Source organism: Phalangium opilio, unplaced genomic scaffold, assembly GCF_054372755.1.
Source record: "Phalangium opilio isolate 3A_F unplaced genomic scaffold, DU_Popi_V2 ptg000362l_1, whole genome shotgun sequence".
In the NCBI taxonomy this organism is placed as follows: domain Eukaryota; kingdom Metazoa; phylum Arthropoda; class Arachnida; order Opiliones; family Phalangiidae; genus Phalangium; species Phalangium opilio.
Window position 1 is genome coordinate 761,442 of NW_028324231.1, and position 12,777 is coordinate 774,218.

The 12,777-nt window shown below is 39.9% G+C and overlaps 1 long non-coding RNA gene across 1 annotated transcript; it reads left to right on the forward strand.

Annotated features, from left to right (window-relative positions):
- The first annotated feature begins 7,179 nt into the window (after positions 1 to 7,179).
- On the forward strand, positions 7,180 to 8,483 carry LOC149597348 (uncharacterized). Its single transcript, XR_016379235.1, has 2 exons — positions 7,180 to 7,862; positions 7,930 to 8,483. It is a non-coding gene; the product is annotated as an uncharacterized LOC149597348 (long non-coding RNA).
- The last annotated feature ends 4,294 nt before the right edge of the window (positions 8,484 to 12,777 follow it).

The following is a 12,777-nucleotide window of genomic DNA, read 5'->3' on the forward strand; positions in this document are numbered from 1 at the left end:
GCCCCTCTATACCTTACCCTAATGAGTGAATATCCCCTCTATAGCTTGCCCTAATGAGTGAATAGCCCCTCTATAGCTTACCCTAATGAGTGAGTATCCCCTCTATATCTTGCCCTAATGAGTGAATAGCCCCTATATAGCTTGCCCTAATGAGTGAATAGCCCCTCTATACCTTACCCTAATTAGTGAATATCCCCTCTATACCTTACCCTAATGAGTGAATAGCCCCTCTATAGCTTACCCTAATGAGTGAATAGCCCCTCTATACCTTACCCTAATGAGTGAATAGCCCCTCTATAGCTTACCCTAATTAGTGAATAGCCCCTCTGTACCTTACCCCAATGAGTGAATAGCGCTATCTGTTACAATGCTTAAATAATTTACCGTACATAAAATCAGAGTGAATAGCCCCTCGATGCCCTACTCTGAACAGTGATAAAATTATTACCCGTATAAATTTATTTATGCTATAATTGCAATATTCCGGGGAATAGAAGAACAGAGAGTAGTGCTGTGCGAGTACTCGATAAGACTCGAGTACTCGATCGAGTATCGAGCCGAGTACTCGGCTCGATACTCTATAAGAGATTTTCTGAGACTCGAAAATGTTTCGAGTATCAAACCAAGGCTCGATAAATACTCGAACCTGCTTTTGGAAAGCCTTCAACTCTGATAATAGGATGTAGTAGCTATAAAAATCTACAACAAAGTCACGCTTATTGGTTAACAGACGCACATTAGTGCTCATTGGGTAGTTTAGATCATAATTCCAGTGCAATGTAGTAGGGTAGTAGCTCCTAGCTGGTAAAAATAGTGGAAGTAAAAGTAATGAAATACAGTTAAAGTCGCGTTTACTATTATTATTTTATTAATTAATTTATTTAATTATTTATTTTAAGTTTAGGTTAGTAATTTTCTATTGGAACTTTGCGCGAAGTATAACAATGGCTACAAGTGACTTCGGTCACTCGGTGAGGAATGACACTCCGAAGAAGATATTAATGAGGAATTAAGTTAGTTAAATTTAAAGCGAAGAAGACTAATACCGTCTGGGAATTGATGGAAGTAGTTGTCGATGGTCAAAATTACACCAAATGTCTATTATGAGAGCAATAAATTAACAGAAAGCGTGAAAATACTAGAAAATCAATTCCCAATTACTCGATAAATACTCGAAACAAATTTTCCAACTACTCGATACTCGATTCGAGTACTCGAGACTCGGCTCGATACTCGATAAGGGAAAATTTCAATACTCGAGACTCGACTCGAAACCAAAAATTCAAGGCTCGCACAGCCCTAACAGAGAGTTTGAGTGATTATCCTCTCGACTTTCCCCACAAACTCTAGGTTTAGCAGGGCAAAAAAAAAGGAATTTGTGGGCCGGATTTTTAAGTGCACTTATAAATCCCGCCCACTAGCCTTCGCCAAGCAAAAACTGGGGTTCAGAAAAAATTTTAGATTTATGATTATCCCTTATTATCCTTTATTGAATCAGAAAAATAAAAAGAACCAATTCCCTAAATAGAAACATTATGATAGCACTATTTGATTTTGACGGGGCATCAACATAGAGAGGAAGCTTAACGGTTTCCACTGCTTTAAAACAACTGCTCAACTGTAGGTTTGTTAGCTAGTTTAAAATATATACGGCCACATAACAAATTATTGCAAGGCCTATTGCACGAGTCGCTTAAAATAAAATGATAAACGTAAGGAAACATTTTTTTACTCAAAGAAAAATAAAAAAAAAAAAATATTTATTTGTAGAGCGTTAAAACCACCGGTTTTCACGCTTAATTTCAAAAAATATTCAAACTAATGTTTGCGTTGAAAATTTCCGTGATTAAGGTAATTCAATTGTGTCTGGAGCACATCGGAATTCGCATAACCATTCGTATCCTTTTTTTGGATGCTTTTTCGAGTCATTGACACAGGTTTGATGGAACCATTCTGAACACCTGTCACATTGTATCATCTTGCTGCCATCGTATTCTTTTCTGCAGATACAATAAACTAGGTTGCGTGTACTTTCATAGTACACCTTTAAAGTTCCAGGATTCTTTTCTTTGATTGGAAATGAGGATAAATGATTCTTTTCAAGACAATCATGGAGATGCTTCCTCATGGTGTTTTTGCTCGTGTTGTATATGATACATCCAGGCTCAGCGTGTAAGCAAGCATTTACAGCATTGGCCACAGCATGAGCACCGCACTCCACTTCTTCTTGATCGGTAACTTTTATGAATTTGAGATGCAATTTCTCGACATTAGTATTTTTAAATTGAGCGCTTAACAGTGATACCAATTGTGGCAATCTGGAACATCGTTGTTCTAGCGATAAGTATTTAAGGGAATCGTAAATGGAGATGTTGGCATCTTCTTCATTGTAAAACCCAGCGCAACAAATCAAATGCTTCTCGATATTATAAATCTGGACGAAATAGCCTTCGTTGGGCACTGTGTTCTGGATGAACGGAATTCGATGTTTTCCATAGTCAATATTTGTTCTGAATAAGGAATTTAATCCAGCAGTGACGTTTTTAAATTGGGTTTTTAAGATCAGCTGAGCAGCGTCCATCACCTCACAATGCATGTATGTTCTTGATAATATTCCCATTTTGTGTTCTTTGGTTAAGGTCATGGGTTTACTCAGCCAAACATCCATTTCTTGTACGTCTTGGGGAGTATCCGGATAGTCTTCATTTTGAATTTTTACAGGCGTTAGTGAATGCCTGTTATTTTTCGCCCTTTTAGGACTGTTTTCAACGTTTCCTTGAACTTTCCTTCTAAGACGGTTTCTCTTAAGACCAATAACGGTTTGAAATATGCCTTTCGGCCTTCCCACAACACTTAATTTCAGTGGCTCTTTTACTTCTGGTAAAGTCAAACATCCTTTCAAATCTGCTTTGCTTTCAACATTATGCTTTCCATCATTAATAAAACCCCTTAAACCCTTGAGCTGATACTCTTCTTCGTCAGTTTCCTCAATCACCGAATTTTCTACGTCACCACTATCGTTGTCTTCATTTGCATGACGTACGTCACTTTCCATGGCATCATCCTTTTCTTCATTTGCCACACTACTGTCACTTTCCTCGTCACCACGTTCCTTTCCTTTATTTTCCTGATACTTGTCGTCTTCCTCGTCATCATCGTGTCCTTCATTTGAAGGATTTTCGCCACTATCGATGCTCGAGAAGCTTTCCTCATCATTATCGTTTCCTTCATCATCATTTTCGTCACTTTCATCTGATTTACGAGACTCATCCTCGCTTTGCTCCTCTAACCGATTTTTTCTTTTCAACCCTCTTTCCATTTTCTTACGTTCGCTATCTTCGAGATCAGGATCGTACTCTTCATTTCCAATCATCAGTTTAACTTCTTTTCTTTCGGCCCAGGAACTAGCAATTTTATTAATAATTTTGATTCTTCTTTTGAATGTTTCTTGGCCACAAGACGACAAAACATTTCCAAGAGTTTCGAGAATAGGCATAGCTTCTCTATACTTTTCTTGAGAAGTCTTGCACTTCTGGGGTTTTGCTGGATGCCGAGTTTGAAATAGCACTCTTTTATTGTGAACGCTTTTTGAATTCAACCCTTCCACCCAGAATGATTTTGAGAGCCTTTTGGACAAAATTTCGTCGGTGAAAAGTGTCTTTTCCAAGTGCTTTCGAGCAATAAAAATGTGACTGCATGGAATTTCTTTTGTAACAAAAGTAGAACAGGAACATTTAATGTCACTTGCGATTACTTCCGGATGGTTGTCTATTTTTATGATGAAGGAATCGCAATTGTCGACTGGTGTACAGCTAATTTTGCAAGTCAAAGATTTTAGAAGGTTTTGGACAATTGTTCCCGCAAACGCCGGAACCACTTTGTCGTGAATGTTTTGGGCTATATCTCGTACTTCTTCATTTTCGAAAGTGTGTCGAGAAAATGTGTTTTTAGTTTTTGCTTCAAATTTTTCGTGGTCGTTAAGTGTCTCGACGTAGGAGCAAAAAATCTTCAAATCGTTGTATAAATCGTCTAGCGCAGCGTTTCTTTTGCAAATTCCTTTGATTTTCTGATTATAAGACTCCAATCTGTTGTTCGTGGCTTCTCCTAAGTTAAAATGTTGTCTACGGTAGGCTTGAACCCACATTTCCTTAATTGAAACCCAATTTTCCTGCATGTACTTTTGGAATTCGGGATAGTTAGCTAGTTCCTCGTCAGCTAACATAGCCTCGACATTGTCTCGGAACGTATTTTCCCTATAAGAATACGCTATTTTTTGGGCATGAGTTCTTGCCGCTAAACTTGCAGCTGTCGTCATTCTTAGGGATGATATTTTTGCTTTTATCGCCTTGAGCACGTGGAATAAACAAATTTCGATATCAGCATGAGAGAAAAGTTCTCTTAGCACGGAAATTTCTCCTAGATCTTTATCCACCATAATTGATCTCGTATTCTTCCAATTTTCGTTGTGAGCCTGGAAAGCCTCGAAAAGCTTTTGAACGTAGTCTTTCTTGCCATTTTTAGCCAGGCATAATCCTACAATTTCACTTTGAAGGTTTCCGTCTACAACCATGATGATATACAGTGGCATGCCGCAGCGATTTAAACAAAATGTGGCGTCGCACAGTAAGTGCTCGGGGTATTTGTTGAACACTTCTCTCATGCGCCCTGTTTGCCAAAACACGAATTCCAAAAATTTGCTCGAGGATTCGATAGATACTGAGACTACCTATTAAACGTAAAGTAATTTAATGGGGGAACATTGATTACACCCTATAGCGACCAGAATAAATGTGCTATTGAAAGCTACGAGAAAACTGTTTAAGCCTTTCCGGAGTTTTAAGAAATTAGTCTCGCTAATATTGTGAAAAACTTGGGCCTCGTGACTATTTTGGTCTCTGGAAAATTTGGTCTACTGAGAATATATAATCCATAAATATAATGTAAAACGTAACACAAACTCGGACAGACTATCGTAGTTGTGTGTCATTGGCTTTCAGTTACAATCCATACTTTATTAACAAGCTGGCCATTATATAAATACTAGAAAAACGTTTTTATATCAATATTACGAAAAGCAATATCCAATTCTATCATTATTCGCGATAAACCACGAAGGTATTCAATTGCATTGATCTGTTTTTGTAGTCCTCGAAACCGTTTAAAAAGTATGGTTCATTGCAAAAACCATAAGTTTATAAGATATGTTCCATAAGTATGACACTTCCTATACTTCGTAATGCTAGAGACTTACTGAGAGCTAGTTCGAGAACGCCGCGAAAATTTACTACACTTGGTTTTGCAGCCCATCTAGCTCCTATTTATTCGCTACTAAGCCTTTGACAGCGCCTCACCAGGCGTCGCATCACGAGTATCTATGACGTTTCATCCACGTCACTTTATGACAAGCTCTCAGTAACCAGTGACAAACTTATGGAACATATCTTATGAACTTATGAAAAACCTAGTAACCCCGAGAACGTTAGCCATCCGAAAGGTATGAAGAGAGTCAAGACAAAAGTGATCCCAGACGAAAATTCCATATTGCGAAGGGCTCCAATAAAATATAATTTTTAGACCGATCGGCCCTGATATAAAAGTATTCTTAGACCGATCGGCCCGGATATAAAAGTATTCTTAGACCAGTCTGCCCAACACAATAATACGGAGACCATATGATCCAAGACCCAATAATCACGAAACCAAAATCTTCCGAAACCTTATAATAAGTTCTCCAGAACACCAAAAACTGGAAGATAAACAAAGGGTTTCTAAAGAACCTAACCTAACTGATATGTCCGAGGCTCGATTGGTCAAGAGAAAAATGCATGAGGGCCAAGTCAGAAAGACCTTGGAGGAAGGCCTTCAGTTTTACTACGTCGCGAATTAATGTGAAACCGCTCCCCAAAACCTTAAAAACTATCTCGTGCAAAATAAGAATTAAATTTCACCATATCTGGGTCATCCTTCTGATCTTTTTGCAATTGTAGAAGCAATTTTTGCGCCGAGTCCCGTTTCCCACTTTCTTTATCTTTGAGCGATTGCTTCAACTTGAAATTTTGGAGGGACTTGGGTTTCTCGTATCTACCTGTGTCTTTTCGAATTTCTTCAAGAACGAGCTTATTATCTCCTCTAACTCTTATAAAATCAGTTACTTTTGCACTTTGCTCGACACTTCCTTGACGCAACGCGCGATTGGCCGGGTACTTTTCATAAAGTTCTGGTCCAATGTCATGGTTGTGTACCAAATCCAGAGAACTGATGTATAAAGCTTGAACTTTGCTGCTGGCTGAATACGTAACATGGGCAGGACAAGAGTTTGTGAACGTAGACGATTTTCTATGTCCCTTGCCTTTTGACTCGTACTTTCCATAATGGACACAAACCATTTGGACTTTAGCATATTTCAGTTTCTCGTCCAAAGGAGTATGTACTCCTTTGGCAGCCCTTTTACAGGCGGTCTTGTTATGACTCTCAACTGTTGTGGCATGTTGATATTTACTCAAAATGGGAGAAAAGTTCTTGTTACAATATTCGAAATGATTTTTTTCGCATGATTCCCAGTCCAAGAATTGTTGCTTTAGTTTAAGTTCCATAATTTGAACAATAAACCTTCACATCCGTCTATAACATAAGAGCTCAAACGTCTTTTTAAAGTATCTTTATGTTTAAAAGTGTCTTATTCTTATACTTTGATTTGTATAGATTTAAATCTATCGAAAAGGCTTTGCATCCATATGGAGAGATTTTAACCTGCCATTTTAGTATGTCAAAATATTGGCTTAGGCATAGGCTCCCTTTCTTAACACAGTACCAGCAGAGACAAAAATTTTCGTTTAGTGAATAAATAGCCTGGTCCCTGGTTGGGTAACACCCCTGTCAATTGCCCCCTCGCTCTTAATAAACGTTTTACGATGATTTTTAGTGTTTTGACGAGGGTCAAATCTCTTTATTTTCTTGTACAAACTTATATATTTTTCATATAGCTCACTTTATCCTCCTCAAGCATATAGTTTAAAGGGCAGATATAATACATGTATGCATTTATATTCATCCACCCCAAATATAGCACTATAGCTCGAAAACTCCCGGACCCTGAACTTCGCTATTAAAATAGTTTTGTTTCCCACGGGGTCGACGGTCTTTTAGGGTAATAAAATCCTTAACTCTACCAAAATTTTGGTCCCTCACTCTTTCAATAGAACCAGAACGCCATTTAATTTTTTTATGTAAATTCCAAATTGTTTTATTTTCTAAAACTAACTGTTCGTTTGTTATAGTATTACGTTTGATAGTTACTCATTAGTGCACGGAGAATTTATTTAAGTTAGTACTTCAAACCTTTACTGGAGTTTTATACAAGCAGCGTTATTTCTTTTAATACAGTAATCCACATAACAAATTCAAATTGAGACTAAATTCTGCCAGAGTTATGTGGGACCTCAATTTTAAATTCAACCTAGGAATCAATATTTAAAGTAGCACTTGTGCCAATTAACTATTAGATTAAAAGGCTGAAGAAGGAAGTGTACATTATACAATTAAGATATTTTAAAAACGGACCTAACTATTTTCGGTATGAAATTTTTATGGTATGCTAGTTAAAATATTTTTGTAGATGTGTACCGTCAGAAGAAAATAGGGGAAGTGGGTAGCTTGGGCAACTTCGCGAGGCGTCCCGTTTACGGATTTTTCGCGCCATTTCCCTCCCCGTGGGGGTGAAGAGAGATAGGATTTTTACGCGCATTAACACACGAGTGACGTGATTCTGTGGACAGTACGGTCCTACGCCTTCCAACTGACTAGAGGCGTCTGCTAGAGGCAGTGAGGCACTCAGGCAGAATGGCAGAGGCTGGAATCGAGTGGTAAGTACTAAATTCATAACTTATTTTAAAATATGTCTTTATTTTTAAAAACAATGGTATTTCTAAGTTCCAGGGATAAAATTAACTTGTCCGAAGTTTTAAACTGTGATAGGGAAGAGTTCAAAGTAATAAAGTTGTATCCAAGTTGTTGTAGTTTGATTTTTAACATTGGGATTGGTTTGGGTAGATCTTACTTTTCCTTTCAACACAGCCTGAGTTTTCTTATCGGTAGTTTCCTTGTACGTTAAATCACACTGCGTACTCTTAACGACATTCATTTTATTAAATAACCGAATTTTCGTCCTTAATTAAACCAATATCCGCATTAACCCGTTGCCTGACGTAACCCTAACTCAAACTGAAGCACAGCAGAAATATAAGCAGACTACACAAGTTAGTTCCACAGTTCGCTACATGGTGGCGTTCGCAATGAAATCTGGTACTATTTTATGCTTCGCGCCGATTGGCCAGATTCAAATTTTAAGGGTGGTAGGGGAATCGACCATTGTAAGTGAGAATCACTGGACGACTTGTATGGCTCAAGGCTACGGCTACCCACTTCCCCTATTTTCTTCTGGTACCGTATATATCCAAGGTTGTGATTCGCGCCGTAAATTGATAGAATCAGACGTTCCTCCCAAGCGGGAGAAGTTGCTGATCAAGTATGGGTAAAGCGGAATCAGAAACTGCTACATAAATGCGCGAACGACTAAATTTTTTAGAGCGCTCAGAGCAGGCCCGTAATGTATGATGTATGAATAGACCAATACGAATATTACCTACAGAGAAACAAACTTCCAGGGAAACGCCTACATACTGGATTACTGGATAATTTCCCTGTCGCCACAAGACAACACTAGAGGCAGCCCAAGCTCACTGCATCTGAGAGGTTAGCCAACTCGGTCATGCCTCTAGCGGTGTCTCCTGACATGATTGAAATTATCCACTATAGAGGCGTGCCCCTGGAAGTTTGTTTCTTTGCATGTAACATTCGAAATGGTCTATTGACGCATGTTTTTTAATTCTGGAGGAAAGGTACGTTCCAAGGGCGAAAGTGTTCCAAGATGCGATTAAGTGTGTATCGGCATAAGTCTATGTTGTAAGCTCATCGAGGGGATCTGTTCTTCTATTCCCCGGAATATTGAAATTATAGCATAAATAAATTTATACGGGTAATAATTTTATCACTGTCAGAGTAGGGCATCGAGGGGCTATTCACTCTGATTTTACATTTAAGCATTGTAACAGATATCGCTATTCAGTCATTGGGGTAAGGTACAGAGGGGCTATTCACTAATTAGGGTAAGCTATAGAAAGGGCTATTCACTCATTAGGGTAAGGTATAGAGGGGCTATTCACTCATTAGGGTAAGGTATAGAGGGGCTATTCACTCATTAGGGTAAGGTATAGAGGGGCTATTCACTCATTAGGGTAAGGTATAGAGGGGCTATTCACTCATTAGGGTAAGGTATTGAGGGGCTATTCACTCATTAGGGTAAGGTATAGAGGGGCTATTCACTCATTAGGGTAAGGTATTGAGGGGCTATTCACTCATTAGGGTAAGGTATAGACTGGCTATTCACTCATTAGGGTAAGGTATAGAGGGGCTATTCACTCATTAGGGCAAGCTATAGAGGGGCTATTCACTCATTAGGGCAAGCTATAGAGGGGCTATTCACTCATTAGGGTAAGGTATAGAGGGGCTATTCACTCATTAGGGTAAGGTATAGAGGGGCTATTCACTCATTAGGGTAAGGTATTGAGGGGCTATTCACTCATTAGGGTAAGGTATAGAGGGGCTATTCACTCATTAGGGTAAGGTATTGAGGGGCTATTCACTCATTAGGGCAAGCTATAGAGGGGCTATTCACTCATTAGGGTAAGGTATAGAGGGGCTATTCACTCATTAGGGTAAGGTATTGAGGGGCTATTCACTCATTAGGGTAAGGTATAGAGGGGCTATTCACTCATTAGGGTAAGGTATAGAGGGGCTATTCACTCATTAGGGCAAGCTATAGAGGGGCTATTCACTCATTAGGGCAAGCTATAGAGGGGCTATTCACTCATTAGGGTAAGGTATAGAGGGGCTATTCACTCATTAGGGTAAGGTATAGAGGGGCTATTCACTCATTAGGGTAAGGTATTGAGGGGCTATTCACTCATTAGGGTAAGGTATAGAGGGGCTATTCACTCATTAGGGTAAGGTATTGAGGGGCTATTCACTCATTAGGGTAAGGTATAGAGGGGCTATTCACTCATTAGGGTAAGGTATAGAGGGGCTATTCACTCATTAGGGTAAGGTATAGAGGGGCTATTCACTCATTAGGGTAAGGTATTGAGGGGCTATTCACTCATTAGGGTAAGGTATAGAGGGGCTATTCACTCATTAGGGTAAGGTATTGAGGGGCTATTCACTCATTAGGGTAAGGTATAGACTGGCTATTCACTCATTAGGGTAAGGTATAGAGGGGCTATTCACTCATTAGGGCAAGCTATAGAGGGGCTATTCACTCATTAGGGCAAGCTATAGAGGGGCTATTCACTCATTAGGGTAAGGTATAGAGGGGCTATTCACTCATTAGGGTAAGGTATAGAGGGGCTATTCACTCATTAGGGTAAGGTATTGAGGGGCTATTCACTCATTAGGGTAAGGTATAGAGGGGCTATTCACTCATTAGGGTAAGGTATTGAGGGGCTATTCACTCATTAGGGCAAGCTATAGAGGGGCTATTCACTCATTAGGGTAAGGTATAGAGGGGCTATTCACTCATTAGGGTAAGGTATTGAGGGGCTATTCACTCATTAGGGTAAGGTATAGAGGGGCTATTCACTCATTAGGGTAAGGTATAGAGGGGCTATTCACTCATTAGGGCAAGCTATAGAGGGGCTATTCACTCATTAGGGCAAGCTATAGAGGGGCTATTCACTCATTAGGGTAAGGTATAGAGGGGCTATTCACTCATTAGGGTAAGGTATAGAGGGGCTATTCACTCATTAGGGTAAGGTATTGAGGGGCTATTCACTCATTAGGGTAAGGTATAGAGGGGCTATTCACTCATTAGGGTAAGGTATTGAGGGGCTATTCACTCATTAGGGTAAGGTATAGAGGGGCTATTCACTCATTAGGGTAAGGTATAGAGGGGCTATTCACTCATTAGGGCAAGCTATAGAGGGGCTATTCACTCATTAGGGCAAGCTATAGAGGGGCTATTCACTCATTAGGGTAAGGTATAGAGGGGCTATTCACTCATTAGGGTAAGGTATAGAGGGGCTATTCACTCATTAGGGTAAGGTATTGAGGGGCTATTCACTCATTAGGGTAAGGTATAGAGGGGCTATTCACTCATTAGGGTAAGGTATTGAGGGGCTATTCACTCATTAGGGCAAGCTATAGAGGGGCTATTCACTCATTAGGGTAAGGTATAGAGGGGCTATTCACTCATTAGGGTAAGGTATTGAGGGGCTATTCACTCATTAGGGTAAGGTATAGAGGGGCTATTCACTCATTAGGGTAAGGTATAGAGGGGCTATTCACTCATTAGGGCAAGCTATAGAGGGGCTATTCACTCATTAGGGCAAGCTATAGAGGGGCTATTCACTCATTAGGGTAAGGTATAGAGGGGCTATTCACTCATTAGGGTAAGGTATAGAGGGGCTATTCACTCATTAGGGTAAGGTATAGAGGGGCTATTCACTCATTAGGGCAAGCTATAGAGGGGCTATTCACTCATTAGGGCAAGCTATAGAGGGGCTATTCACTCATTAGGGTAAGGTATAGAGGGGCTATTCACTCATTAGGGCAAGCTATAGAGGGGCTATTCACTCATTAGGGTAAGGTATAGAGGGGCTATTCACTCATTAGGGTAAGGTATAGAGGGGCTATTCACTCATTAGGGTAAGGTATAGAGGGGCTATTCACTCATTAGGGCAAGCTATAGAGGGGCTATTCACTCATTAGGGCAAGCTATAGAGGGGCTATTCACTCATTAGGGTAAGGTATAGAGGGGATACTCACTCATTAGGGTAAGCTATAGAGGGGATATTCACTAATTAGGGTAAGGTATAGAGGGGCTATTCACTCATTAGGGCAAGCTATAGAGGGGCTATTCACTCATTAGGGTAAGGTATAGAGGGGCTATTCACTCATTAGGGTAAGGTATAGAGGGGCTATTCACTCATTAGGGTAAGCTATAGAGGGGCTATTCAATCATTAGGATAAGCTATAGAGGGGCTATTCACTCATTAGGGTAAGGTATAGAGGGGCTATTCACTCATTAGGGTAAGGTATAGAGGGGCTATTCACTCATTAGGGTAAGGTATAGAGGGGCTATTCACTCATTAGGGTAAGGTATAGAGGTGCTATTCACTCATTAGGGCAAGCTATAGAGGGGCTATTCACTCATTAGGGTAAGGTATAGAGGGGCTATTCACTCATTAGGGCAAGCTATAGAGGGGCTATTCACTCATTAGGGCAAGCTATAGAGGGGATACTCACTCATTAGGGTAAGCTATAGAGGGGATATTCACTAATTAGGGTAAGGTATAGAGGGGATATTCACTCATTAGGGTAAGGTATAGAGGGGCTATTCACTCATTAGGATAAGCTATAGAGGGGCTATTCACTCATTAGGGCAAGCTATAGAGGGGATACTCACTCATTAGGGTAAGCTATAGAGGGGATATTCACTAATTAGGGTAAGGTATAGAGGGGCTATTCACTCATTAGGGTAAGGTATAGAGGGGCTATTCACTCATTAGGGTAAGGTATAGAGGGGCTATTCACTCATTAGGGTAAGGTATAGAGGGGCTATTCACTCATTAGGGTAAGGTATAGAGGGGCTATTCACTCATTAGGGTAAGGTATTGAGGGGCTATTCACTCATTAGGGTAAGGTATAGAGGGGCTATTCACTCAT